The sequence below is a fragment of the Acanthochromis polyacanthus genome, chromosome 5, assembly GCF_021347895.1.
Source record: "Acanthochromis polyacanthus isolate Apoly-LR-REF ecotype Palm Island chromosome 5, KAUST_Apoly_ChrSc, whole genome shotgun sequence".
Classification (NCBI taxonomy): Eukaryota; Metazoa; Chordata; class Actinopteri; family Pomacentridae; genus Acanthochromis; species Acanthochromis polyacanthus.
The window spans coordinates 37,005,325-37,019,718 of NC_067117.1; the positions used below are offsets into that span (position 1 = coordinate 37,005,325).

The 14,394-nt window shown below is 40.2% G+C and overlaps 1 protein-coding gene across 4 annotated transcripts in view; it reads right to left on the bottom strand.

Moving 5' to 3' along the window:
- The window catches only part of LOC110965711 (synaptotagmin-2), a 36,808-nt gene that overhangs the window by 14,410 nt on the left and 8,004 nt on the right, over positions 1 to 14,394 (bottom strand). The gene's annotated exons all lie outside the window — the stretch shown is intronic.

Sequence of the window (14,394 nt, forward strand, 5' to 3'; positions counted from 1 at the left end):
TGAGTGACTCCACAATCAAACTGATAGTTAAATAACTTGAATAGAAGGTAAGTGAATTGGTACTGAAGAATGAAATCATTTGGTATTGAAGAAGTGAAGCAGCAAGGTGAGGTTAGGTGGGTTACGTGGCTGATTCAAGGTTTTATGAGCAAGCTAGTTTGAGGTTTAGGGTCTTGACAGATTGAGTCAGGCTTTTTGTAAAACTGAACTTCAAGCTCCTTTAAATGTTAGGGTACTTAAAGCAAAACAGCATTGCATGACATGTAAAGTAGTGAGCTTTAGAGTTAGAATAGCTGTGTCTTGATTTGATTTGGTGTTTGATTTACCTGCAAATGTTCTCAGATTCTTATTTTTTACTGAACTTTTATCTGTTCACTGGAGTAACAGAATATGGTGACCCTGAGAACTCAAGGCACTGCAATTTAAGAAAATACATAAAAACAGTCAAAGCATAAGTGAACTAAGAAAACACCTTCACCAGTCTGACAACAGAAAGCTCAAGCAAATACGGAAATGCCCCGGGAAATAACGAAATACTAAAACCTATTGCAATGACTAAGAAAGCATTTTGTTTTGTTTTTCCCTTTTTAAATGTTATTTCCCTGTTTGCATGCATACAAATAGAAACTTAAATTTAGATTTGATTAAATTTGTTCTTAAAAAAAAATAGAAGCTCTACCAGAGACATACACAAAATATGAAACTTCAGAATAAACGTTAGTAGCACCCTGACAGCATGTTTGTGGATGAGATTTTGTTTCAATGGATGGTACAGCTTTCTTTTTCGATATTTCTCATTGCCCTGGACATGGTCAGCTGATGTAACTAGCTAATGTTCTTGATAAATCACCATTCTCCTCTTGAGTCAGCAGCTTTGGTATCAAAAAGAGTATTGCAAGGTCACGTTCCACCTGCATTATTAAGTAAAGCAGTTACAGTACAGTACAACTGGTTTGCTTGGATTCCCAGTGCATTTTGGGATGCTCCAGCTCGTCCCTGGCTCCTTCATTTCCTCACAAGCATCAGTGAATGAAGAAATCTTTCCCTCCCCCCTCTGCTAACCATCCTCACCACAGAGGATGAGTCAGGCCTGAGGGCTGTGCTGCGTTAGGAGGTCGATAAGAGCAACACAACCACTATCAAAGCCCAAGATAATGAACATATGCAGAGAACAGCTGCTGCCAGTGTTTGCCCGTGCTGAGTTGTGCTGGGACATTCTGGTTAAGATGACTTGTCTCCTCTGATCCAGCAGAGGGGATGTGGAAAAGACTGCACCTCTCTCAGCTCCTGCAGGGAGTGCTGCAATGCAGGGGTGTAACAGAGAAACACGAAGCTTGAAGGCAGTTCGCCCAACAGTCAGCTACTCACACTCTTCCTCCATTTCCTGCCATGCCTTGTTTTTCCTTTAGTTGCTGATTTCATCTTTTACTTCTAGGACTGTAGACTTTTTCCTTTGAGCCATCTCTCTGAGTATCTCACACACAAAAGCACATCCTGTACACATTTACACTGACACACACACACTTAAGGCACTGGCAATACTCTGGTCAGTCATCACTGCAGCATGGACACAGTAAACAGAAAGCACCATATGGTTCTAGTTGGCTCCGTACATCACTTGCAGTGTTCGGGTGTCTCAGAAGTAGCAGTTGGTCAGCAAGGTGACAGTGTGTGTGCTCTCTTGTGCATGTGTGTCTGTAAACACTGGGGGCATTTTTTTATGGAGCTGGGAGCTTGGGTGGAAGGTTGATGGAGAAGAACTTGCATGCTCTGACAGCAGCTTTTCACTCTGAGTAACTGGCATGATGACACCACTGTGTCAATCTCCAAAGTGAAGGACAGGAGAGCAGGGACACCTTGGTCAATGCCGACACAATCAGGTGACATAAAACGACTCAAATCTGATGGAACTTAATGGATTTGTTCCCAAAACAAAAGCAATTATCACGGCTTCTGTGACAAAAAAACAAACAAAACAAAACTGTCTAGATTACTTGTCATATAGCAAGAAAAAACATTAACATAATTGTTCAGGCACAACTGAAGATCTTGTACACCCACACAGAGGTTGTAATTTACTCCAATTAAATCTATGCTTATGTTACAGTTGGCAGGTGCTATGCTGTGCTCTTTTGTCTCCATTTTCTCATAAGAATGATTAAGGTTGAACTGGACCCACCCTAACACGTGCATCAAACCAGACAGCAAAGTGATGCACCACAGGGCTGAAAATCCCTCTGCCTCAAATGTGTTTCAGGTTGAGAGTAAAAACAGATGGTGGGATAAGACAGTGATTACCAGTCATTTGTTAGACACACCCACATAGGTTTGATTGAATTTCTTTTAAGTAATCACAATAATCTTGGGCAGAGCTGAACAAGGGATGCTGCTTTGTGTTTCAAATCAAATCAAATCAAATCAAATTTATTTATAAAGCACCTTCAAAACAACCACAGTTGACCAAGGTGCTGTACATAGGCATAAACAACAAGATTAAAATAAAAATAATAAAAACAAAGATAAAACATTAACTAGGATAAAAACAATAAGAAGTAAAAGCAGACTGCACAATAAAAACAAAAACAATAAATAGACTAAACAAACTGGACTGCCCCTCCCAAAAAATATATACGTGCACATGAAACAACAAACCTATGTGGTGTGAAATGCCAATGAGAAAAGGTGGGTTTTAAGAAGAGTTTTAAAATTGGACAACGAGGAGGCCTGTCTAATGTGCAGTGGCAGCTTATTCCAAAGCTTTGGAGCTGCCACAGAAAATGCTCGATCCCCTCTGAGCTTCAGCCTTGTTTTGGGGATCCTCAGGAGCAGCTGATCAGATGACCTGAGGGAACGGCTCGGAGTATGTGGATGAAGAAGCTCAGACAGGTATTGGGGGGCGGGACCATGTAAAGATTTAAAAGCAAATAAAAGCATTTTAAAATGAATTCTAAAAAGGACAGGCAGCCAGTGTAGTGAAGCTAAAATCGGTGAAATGTGCTCAAACTTTCTCGTACCAGTTAAAAGACGTGCAGCGGCATTCTGGACTAGCTGTAGACGAGCAATGGAGGACCCACTAACCCCCATATAAAGAGCATTGCAGTAATCCAGCCGAGTGGTTACAAAGGCATGGATTACTGTTTCAAATTGCTGTCTCAGCAGAATGGGTTTGATTTTTGCCAGCTGCCTTAACTGAAAGAAGCTATTTTTTTTCCCCTCAAAATAGTGACAATAGTTGAAATTCTTTTTGACCTTTAAGGCTTTAATACATAGGACAGTGGAGTGAGATAAGTGGGGAGAAGAATGGTGGGAGGACTTGCAGCAAAGGGCCATGGACTGGATTCCAATCCATGACCACTGCACTGGAGACTATAGTTCGTATTTATGGGTCACACACTCATGCTGTTGAGCTACCAAGACACCTAGCTATTGGTGTTTTTGTGGAACAAGCTTGGTCATAAAAAGGATAATCCACCGAAAGTAACAGGTCTGTCATACCACGCCATTGAAATACTCAATCCAAATTCTCAAAATTCAAATTTACAATTTCACTGTGGTACATTGCTGCCTTTTTTGCCAGAGCTGAGTAGAGTTTGAAAACAGTAATACAGAGACAGAGGAAGGAGAAAAGAAAGTCGCCTGATATGGTAGGCTAAATATCCATCATTTTAGACAACTATTCAATCGAAACTTTTTGTGTCTATGCTTTCCTTAGTATTTATGTCAAAATGTCTTCTGTACATGAAGATAACATTAAATAAATCCGAAATATAGCCTAGGCATCGTTAATGTGGTGAATGACTATTCTAAGTGGAAACAGCTGATTTGTAATGGAATATCTCCATAGGGGTTCAGAGGAACATTTCCAGCAACCATCACTCCTGTTTTCTAATGCTACATTGTGTTATGTAATGGTGTTGAAAGGCTAATTGATGATTAGAAAACCTTTGTGCAGTTATGTTAGCACACCGAGTAAAAGTATGAATTTTCATGGGAAGCATGAAATTGTCTCTAACTTTGAGTGGTATTGTATATGCAAAGACTTTGAACATTTCTGAGTTTCCTGCCACCAACTGATAGTATGAAAAAGACCATGTGACAGAGAAAGGCAGATCATTAAGTTTCTTGTAGACACTGACAACAAAAACAACACAAAGCGTGGCCCAATTTATGGGCCAATTCTTGAGTTATATCTTTAATTCATGAATACTGAGAGCATCAGACTAGGATGTATTCACATTAGACATTTTCAGATGTTGTAGCACAGAACTAATAAGATGAACAATGGCTCTGCTCTATTCAAGTATTCAAACAGTGTCACAACAGAGTCAGCATGCACAATACCAAGCCACTAGAACAAATGGAGATGAATTAAGTTCAGTCATCATTCGTTTATATTATTTACACCCATGCTTTCCTGGTGTGACATTTAAAAATGTCTCTGGACATGTGATTCAGGTTAGAGCCCTCTGTGATCTTCCAGTAAACACCAACATACCCTGTTGAAAATTACAGTCCTGCAATTTGTATTTCCTTTACTAAAATGCCATAAGGCATGGAAGTAAAACAGCAATTAAAACCATGTATGGCTAGGTGATATAGGTAGTATGGAGATGCTGAATAGTGTGGAAATAACAGGAGGCTGACCAGGTGGGATTAACTAGCTGATGGCCCTCCCAGATCCGTCATCTAAACTCAGCGAGGACTGTCCACTCTAAGAGGGAGTTTACTCTGAAATAATTACGGAAAAAACAATTTTTCAGACTATTTCCGTGAATAAAAATGTGGCTTACATACCAGTTTAGAAAAACGCACGTGCTTTACACATACCTGTAAGGAATCAGTAGTAAACACTTTTGCGCCACAGTATATTACCACCTGCTTACATCATTCTATAATGATGTATGATGAATTGTTTTTCCCTTCTATAAGGGAAAAACAATTCTAATTGCAGGGGTAAAACTAACTTAAGTAATTAAGTGCACGGCATCTTCCAACTAAATTCCCCCCTGTGTTCCTCGATATACATTTGCCTGAAGGCAAATGACTGCAACTATTACGTCCACAAACATTTTCCTCTGGTGATGAGCAGTCACGGACTATTAAAAAGACACAAAAAAAGTCACATCAAAGCAAGGAATGGAAATCTTGACTTATGTAAGACAACATCACACAAAACTGTTTCCTAGAAATTACATTTATATTGTATTAATTTGTTTTTCTAAGTGTTCATCTAATTGATGACAACTCACAATTTTTTTATTTCAATTTTTTGATACTGAGCAGACTATACAAAGCATAAAACTTTGCCCTAAGACTCAGGCACAATAAACAAACTTTGGTTAAGATTAGTGAAAGATAATCATTATGCTGCCAAGGAACATGGCAGAGTTATGTGACATTTGGTGTTAGTTTGTCTGTCTCTTCGTAAAATTACTGAAAAACGGACTAAGGGATTTGGATGAAATTTTCAGAGAAAGTCACAAATGACATAAGGACCAAATGATTAGATTTTGGCAGTGATGTAGCTTATAGTCTGGATCCACAGATTTGTTAAAGATTTCTGTATCATTGTGAGATAGTTGCACGGCGTCACTGTAACTATGACTACAAGTCAACGCTACGTCAGCTGCCTTCTGACAATCACTGTGATCCTACTACAAATTGACTGCTGCTGACTTGTCCCTTGGAAATGATACAATGGGGGTGTTTTCGAGTCTCACCAATTCGCATGTGCCCGCTGCATATTTAGGTGATGTGATTCGGTATCCAAAGTACACATGCATAACACACGACTGTGCTCAGCACATGGTCCTTTTGTCTGTGAGTACATCTATATTAAATGGCCACATTTTAAGTTGCTGTGATTTCTGATCATCAAAAACTAATAAACAAATGATGAATTTCTACAAAAAAAGTGATGCATTTCTGACAATGTCATATGAGGGAGAGAACAGCCTTGGCGGAGTACTGTGTTCTCTGAGTGCTTTTATTGTTTTCTCTGTTAAAACCAAAGCCAAAGTTTTATCCTAACCTTGAAGCACCTGTAACTAATATTATATTGTAACAAAATCAAATGGCAATATGAAAACTTTGTGACAATGTGAAAGGGTTCACATTGTCGCATACATTTTTAAACATACATGCAGTTATCGTCTGAATCGGCAGCCCTCATCGGCTTTAAAGAACTGATTATGAATTTCTGAGTTCAGAGTTTTGTTACAGCTGCTGCTGGTAGCTACTTAAAAAAAAAGCCAAAATGCTTAAACTAGAATCCGACGTGCCGAATATTTACCTCGTGAGGTGTCAAAGATCACAAACTGAGCTAAAAAGAAAGTCAATATTTCATTAGGTGGCCAGAAATACTGCTGATAATGAATGATAATGCTGCTTTGCAACTGCTGAATATGGAAATAAGCAACTCCTAAATGCTGAATTAAAGGGTGATGATTCTTCAGCGTTTACAATTCGTTTACACTGCTGGTTCCAAAAGCACCCAAAATATCATTTTTTGAAGATTACGCCAGGAAATGCCAGTAGCTAAGCACAAACGATAAAAACTAAAATAGTGCTGCTGTGAAATCCAACATTTTGTCAGTGGGTGTTTTAATGAAATATTTAGCACCTATTTCATAGCTTGCCAGAAATGTTAAATTACAAAGTTTCCTTATTATTTTAAGGGAATACTTAACATGGATGGCATTCAACTTCCTCGAAAATGTATTTGTTCTGGAGGATAAAGCTCATAATATTGAAAAATGTTACACAGAATGGACCAAAGCACACAGGGTGCTTGGATTTCCTAGTTTGAATGTCCGCCTATTGACCAAAGACTCACATATTTGTCATTACTGAAATAATTTTTATTTATTTTGGTCATAGTGTGGGCCTATCTAAGAGGGGATCAGCATAACACAGGTCCTCCTTTTCTGCCACCCCTTAAACTCCATTATCAACTATAAGGCAAACCCAGAATAAGTCTGTACATCACAACATCTGAGACCATCTCCACAACTAACAAACACACATATTCTCCGTCCCCCTAGATCTGAAAGTAGCCTGACCGACTAGCACTGGTGCATTTAGGGTGTGAACAGAAGGAAGGGAGAGAGCGATGTTTAGAGATAAAGAGGATGGAAAAGAACAGAAAGGGAACATCACCCCACTAGATGGATTGCTCAGCTGCACAGATCTGAGGCAACATGACAAAATAGTATTGAGTAAAGAGAAGCCAGAAGGGGCACTAGTTCAGTAAGTAATTATCTGATCCTTCTGCACCAACTTCCTAAATGTCCTCTAGCCTCCAAATCATCTTTCTTCAAGTTTCACTGTAGACTCTTACTAATTAAACAAGCAGTCATTTTTCTTCTACCTTCTGTGCTTCATTAAAATGACAGTACATTAGAAGAAAGAAACTTGAAGGACATAATACTAAGGTTACGAGTCCAAAAGCCAGCAAAGAATTTAAGAGACAGATAAGTCAGTCTATCTCCCATTTTCTGCTCATGCAAATTTCCAGATCTGTCAAGGGCTTTTTGCTGGGTAGAAGGAAGACAAACAGGCATCATTAAGAAAGCCCTTCATCATCAAATCCTCACAAACAGGTCTGTACTCTGCTTCAGTACACTAAAAGGCTGGAAGGTCCTCTGTGTTTTTTGGGTTGTTGTAAGTGAACAAATACATTATTTATAGTGTCACCGGATCAATAGAAGTGATACTGCTATAGTGTTGTTCTTAATTCTGTTGTTATTCAACAGTCTTCAGTCAGCGGACTGTGACTCAGAACGACCAGCAGGGAGCACTGTACCTGCACTCAGTATGTCATAGAAGTTGCAGCTTTTCCCAGTCGCTTTGGTTCATTTCTCAGATCAGAATTGAAATTCTCAAAGTTACTTGTTCAGTCTTCACATCATTGTGTCACTTGTGCACATCAAATAAGCAGTTTCTCATTTCTTTCAACAAGTTGCAAATGCTTTGGTACATCCATGCAAATGATTATGTACAACTCTCTGCTGTTTCCTACATTTTCAATTGCTTTTGTCGCTTTGGTCAAAATGTTTAATAATGGGTCTCTGTTGAAAAGTCTCATCCCCCACATCATTTAGGCATTAGTTCATCGCATAAGTCTTTACATGCAAAATGGTTGAACAAGTTGTTATAATATGTCAAGGATATTTCTATACATTTCCATTAAACGTTTTTTCTAAATCTGTCCTGAATTGGTAAATTGCTCCCAGGTGAATCCTGACTTTGTCTAACACAGGGAAATGTGTGAAGGGTTAGAGTTTTCTGAAATCACTCTAAGACGCAAGAGAAGATATTCATGATGTGGATGAGGATTTTTGGCCCAAAAGACAGGAACGTTAGGAGGTGTAGGAAGACTGCACTGTAATTCCTACAGCGCTGCATGTACAGTTTTCCATAAGGAGATTGACATTTCTTCTTTTGTGTTTTTGTTTTTTTCTGTGTGCTGGGCAGCACTGTTTTCCTTCCTGTATCGCAATGACATGGTCTGACAACAAATTACAACACAAACAGTAAAAGCGTAAATGTGAATCTTGTCCAGTCTCTTGCATTCAATCTCCTACATACACTACGGTGTAATTTATAATTTACAATAATTGTCATCAAAACTTCAGCCATAGTTCACATCGGAACATCTCTTCAGACTAAACTGTTATGACAACATGACTAAATAATTTGACTGTGTTATCCACGCACAATGACACAAGGACTTGTCATTCTGATGACACTGACATGACATTGACACATCTTATTTCATCTTAGAGATGAAATAAGGATTTTGAGTAAGAGACTGGCTTTTGCAGGTAATCTATGGTGTTTTGCTATTGGTACGAATTGTTCTGAGAATTGCACTTACTGTTTTGGAAATATTGAGGATGATTCGAGAAATGTATCAAAGAGACTGAGAAAAACTGTCACTTGCAGTGTTACAGTTTTTCTCAGTCGCTTTGGTACATTTCTCGAATCAGAAAAACTGTAGGACAATTTTTTACCAACATCAAAAAACTTAAGTTCCTATAATTTGAGTATTGCACTTGTTCATGTTGAAATTACAACAAGAAAAACACTCAGACAGTGCAGTACTCTGCCAAGACTGCTCAGTCATTGTATCATTTCCGATGGATGGAATCTTGAAAAAAATTGTGGCAGAAATCACAGCAATATAAAATGTGGCCATTTACAGTTTTTCTCAGTCGCTTTGGTTCATTTCTCAGATCAGAATTAAAATTCTCTAAAATTCTCCTTGTTCAGTCTTCACATCATCGTGTCACTTGTGCACATCAAGAAAGCAGTTTCTCATTTTTTTCAACAAGTTGCAAATGCTTTGGTCCATCCATGCAAATGATTCTGTACAATTCTCTGCTATTTCCTACATTATCAATTGCTTTTGTCATGTTGATCAAAATGTATTATCATGGGTCTCTGTTGAATAGTCTCAGCTCTCACAACATTTAGACATTAATTCATCGCTTAAGTCTTTACATGCAGAATGGTTGAACATGTTATCATCATATGTCAGGATGTTTCTATACATTTCTATACAAACACACCAATTCAGGACAGATTTAGAAAAAAAAATCTAAATCTGTCCTTAATTGGTTAATTGCTCCCAGGTAAATCTTGACTTTCTCTAATGAAGGGAAATGTGTGAAGGGTTAGAATTTTCTGAAATTGTTCAAAGACACAAGAGAATAAATTTCTGATCTGATGAGAATTTGTGTGTAATTCCTACAGCACTGGAAGTACAGTTCTCCCTGAGGAGATTGTCCTATGTTCACATTTCTACTTTTATTTTTTGTTTTTTTCTTTGTGCTATGCAGCGCTGTTTTCCTTTCTGTATCAATAACATGGTCTGTCAAGAAATTGTAAAAACAGTAAAAGTGTAAACTGAATCTTGTCCAGTCTCTTGCAATCAATCTCCCACACACAAAGGTGTAACTTGCAATTTTCATCAAAACTTACGTAAACCATCTTCAGCATCAGAGCCTTCCACCAGAGTAACTGTTATATTGAGAGCATGACTAAGCAATTTGACTGTCTTGTCTGTACACAATGAAACAAGGACTTGTCATTGTGACAGCACTGACATGTTCATTGACACAGAAATTTAATTTTGAGCGATAGACTAAGAAGTTTGCACAAAAAACTGGCTTTTGCAGGTAATCCATGTTGTTTTGCTACTTGTGCGACGTGTTTTGAGAAATGCACAAACTGTTTTGAGAATTTCAATTCTGATCTGAGAAACGTAGTAAAGCAATTGAGAAAAACTGTAATATAGATGTAACCACAAACAAAATGACCTTGCACTGAGCACAGGTGTGTGTTTGTTATGAATGGATCCCGAATTGCATGACCTAAATATGTAGCTGAGCAGAGGGAACTGATGGGACTCGGAAACACCCCCACAATTTAATCAATTGTTCCTTGTATCATTTCCAAAGGGTAAGTCCCGAAAGGTCCACAGCGGTCGATTTGTAGTAGGATCATAATCGTGATTGTCAGCAGGCAGCTGACGTAGTGTTCACTTGCTGTCATAGTTACAGTCCCTTTTCCCTAAAAAATTCATCCAAATCCAATTGTCCATTTTTGAGTAATATTGTGAACAGACAGACAGACAGACAGCCAAACATAAAATCATCACATAACTCCACCATTCCATGGCGGAGTAATCATTTCAATTAAATGTTTAGCCCTACTGCTCTTAGGGTCGGAGTCACTAGACGACACCACCTTACTGTATATGGTTGTTAAAATTAAAGGGGAACTTCGGTTTTTTTCAACCTGGCGTGTGTTTTCATATGTCTTTTCATACATGTGAGTGATGGAGAAATGAATTTTCGACATAGCTCCAGTATTTAGCCAGGCAGGCAGCTTCACAGCTCAGCTAGCAGCTCAGCTAGCGAAAAGTATGGGGCAACTTGCCCCCCCGCGTCAAAGTCCGCCCTAACATGCTTTTTTTCCCACACTGACTGCTCGGATAGTCTCAACGAGGGTCCCACAACATACTAAAGATGAGAAGTGAATGAAAACCTCCACATTACTTGGCGATCGCTATTTGTTGTGGTCTGTATCCAAATCTCAGGACGCTAGAAAGCAAATCTCGTTCTGAAATTGCGCGATAGCTCACACCAAAACCGGGTGCGCGATTACGGAACGAGATTTGCTTTCTAGCGTCCTGAGATTTGGATACAGACCACAACAAATAGCGATCGCCAAGTAATGTGGAGGTTTTCGTTCACTTCTCATCTCTAGTATGTTGTGGGACACTCGTTGAGACTATCCGAGCCGGTCAGTGTGGGGAAAAAAAGCACATTAGGGCGGACTTTGACGCGGGGGGGCAAGTTGCCCCATACTTTTCACTAGCTGAGCTGCTAGCTGAGCTGCGAAGCTCCCTGCCTGGCTAAACACTGGAGCTATGTCGAAAACTCATTTCTCCATCACTCACATGTATGAAAAGACATATGAAAACAGACCCCAGGTTGAAAAAAACCGAAGTTCCCCTTTAACTCCACCTCAAGAAACTTCAGCATTTGTGATGTGTCCCTATTGTGACATATCACAATAGCATAAAATATTCATTGCTTTTACTTTTGATATTTTGAAGTCAGTTTTGTTCATCCTACATTTTCAATTTTACAGTGAGGATGTTAAGGATCTTAATACTTTTTACAATGGAGGTATCAAGGAATAAACCACACAAGCTGAGGTAACTGCTATGTATTGTGTATGTACTTCTCTTGAAAGTTGAAATTCTTTCTTCACCTTTATACTAGAGGAGGTGGAGAGACACACATTCAGTACAAAAAACTATCTGATTGTTGCAGTTAAACCTGGTACTTAAACATTTTAATTTACCCCCGAAGCACTCAAGCTCATTAGCTTAATGCTCATGATCTTAATACATTTACAATTATCATATATCTACTGTGATATGAAGATCAGAAGTTAAATGCTAATCAGCTAGTCACTAACTTTGTCATTGGTGAGGCGTAGGAAGTGAACAGTAGGTTTATCCAACTTTTTTGCTGCCTGGAAATGACTCTATGAAAGCGGTAAAACCAAAGCGGACACCAATGTGCTCGCTGAAGAGATACAAGCAATGATTAGTTCCACTATTGATCAATCTACAGATCATTTTCTAGATAAATCAACACTTTGGTCAATGAAACGTGAAAAAAAACAGTTAAAGAAACTCATGACACTTGTGTTATAGAGAGATTGTGTTAAGGTGGAGCTGTTAGGGCTGCACCGTGGAACCTTTGTGTTTGACACTTGTCCCCGCCTGGCCCGGGTTTTTGTGTGGTTCAATGGCGCACCTGCCCGGTCTCCGGCAGCTTTGTTCTTTCATTCCACAAAGTCTAAGATAAACCAAGTTAGACTTCTACTGAGAGTGTGTGCTTTCTTTCTTGAGGTTACAACACCTTTTTGGCGACGAGGATTAACAGCCAAAAGTTTTTTTCTTTTTTTTTCTGTGTAGTTAGGTCGCAGAAGAAGCATGGCTACAGTCGGCTCACTCACTGAATTCGCCGACAGGGACGGCGACTGGATTGAATATGTCGAAAGGCTGGAGCACTTTTTCCTGGCGAACGACATTGTTGACGAGGGGAAGCAGAGGTCCATTCTCCTCAGTGTGTGCAGAGCGAAGACATATAAGCTGATACGCAACTTGGCAACACCTGGGAAGCCCGGAGATCTGAGTTTCAAGGAACTGGTAACGTTGGTTCAGAATCATCACTGTCCGAAACCCTCCGTGATTGTTCAACGTTTTAAATTCCACACTCATTCACGGAAGATGGGAGTTTCAGTAGCTGCGTTTGTGGCTGAGCTAAGACAATTATCCGAGCACTGTGAGTTTGGAAGTGTGCTGGATGATATGCTGCGCGACAGGTTGGTCTGCGGCATTAATGACAACAGCATGCAGCACCGCTTGTTGGGAGAGACTGCGCTTACATTCAAAAAGGTGCTGGACATTGCTTAGGCCATGGAAACGGCAGCTAATAACATGAAAGACATCCAGAACAGTGCCGGCAGTCTGCAGCCAAACACCGTTCATCATGTGTCCAAGGTGAGAAAAGGCCAGCCACAAAAATCATTCGAGTGTTACCTGTGTGGGGGAGCACATTTTGCCAATGACTGTGGTTTTAAAGACAGTGTGTGCCATAATTGTAAAAAGAAGGGACACATAGCCAAGAAGTGCAGAGGTGGCGCTAAAGATAAACAGAAAAAGGAGTGGAAATCCAAGCCCAAAGGGAACACGCATCACCTGCAGAGCGATGCACCTGAGGAGGAGGAGTGTGCCTTCAACGTGTTCAATCTCAGCGAATCGCGGGCAGAGCCCATCTATGCAACTCTACTGGTGAATGAGGCTGAACTGAAGATGGAGGTGGACACCGGAGCTTCAGCTTCAGTGATAAGTCAAGACACCTATCGCAGGTTGTGGTGCTCAGGAAGGGCGCCTGCACTCAAAGAGACTAACATCAGAATGAGACAGTACATGGGTGAGTGCATTCCGTTTCTGGGAGCTATAGAAGTAAATGTAGCATACCAAGGCCAGAAAGCAGCAGCAAGGTTACTGGTGGTGGAAGGTGAAGGACCTAGCTTACTGGGACGTGACATCCTAAGGAAGATCTGTCTAAATTGGAGAGAAATTAAGTATGTTACAGTGATGGAAGACATACTTGAGAAGTATGCTGACGTGTTTAAAGATGAGCTGGGCACCCACCGCAGTACAACAGTCAAACTGTGTGTGGATCCAAATGCCCAGCCACGCTTTTTCAAACCACGCACAGTCCCTTATGCTATGAAAGCCAAAGTGGAAGCAGAGTTGGAGAGACTGCAGCAGCTAGGTGTTATTGAGCCTATTGAGTTCTCTGACTGAGCAGCCCCGATTGTTCCAGGGCTGAAGGGAGATGGTGAAGTACGAGTTTGTGGTGACTACAAACTGACAGTAAATCAAGCCTCACAGCTGGACACCTATCCCTTGCCACGAGTGGAGGACCTGTTTGCCACGCTGGCAGGTGGGCAAACATTCACAAAGCTGGACATGAGCCACGCCTACCAGCAGTTGCTGCTGGATGAGGAGTCCAAGAAATATGTGACCATCAACACACATAAAGGACTGTTCAAGTACAACCTCTTAGTGTTCGGTGTAGCTTCTAGCCCAGCTATTTTTCAGCGCACAATGGACAATCTGTTGCAAAACATTCCTCATGTAGCCGTCTACTTAGATGACATCTTGGTGACCGGCAGAACAGAAGAGGAACATCTAAAAAATTTGGATCAGGTGTTGCACAGAACGGCAGAAGCTGGGGTGCGCCTGAAACGCAGTAAATGTGTTTTCCAAGCTCCAAGTGTCTCCTACCTGGGTCATCA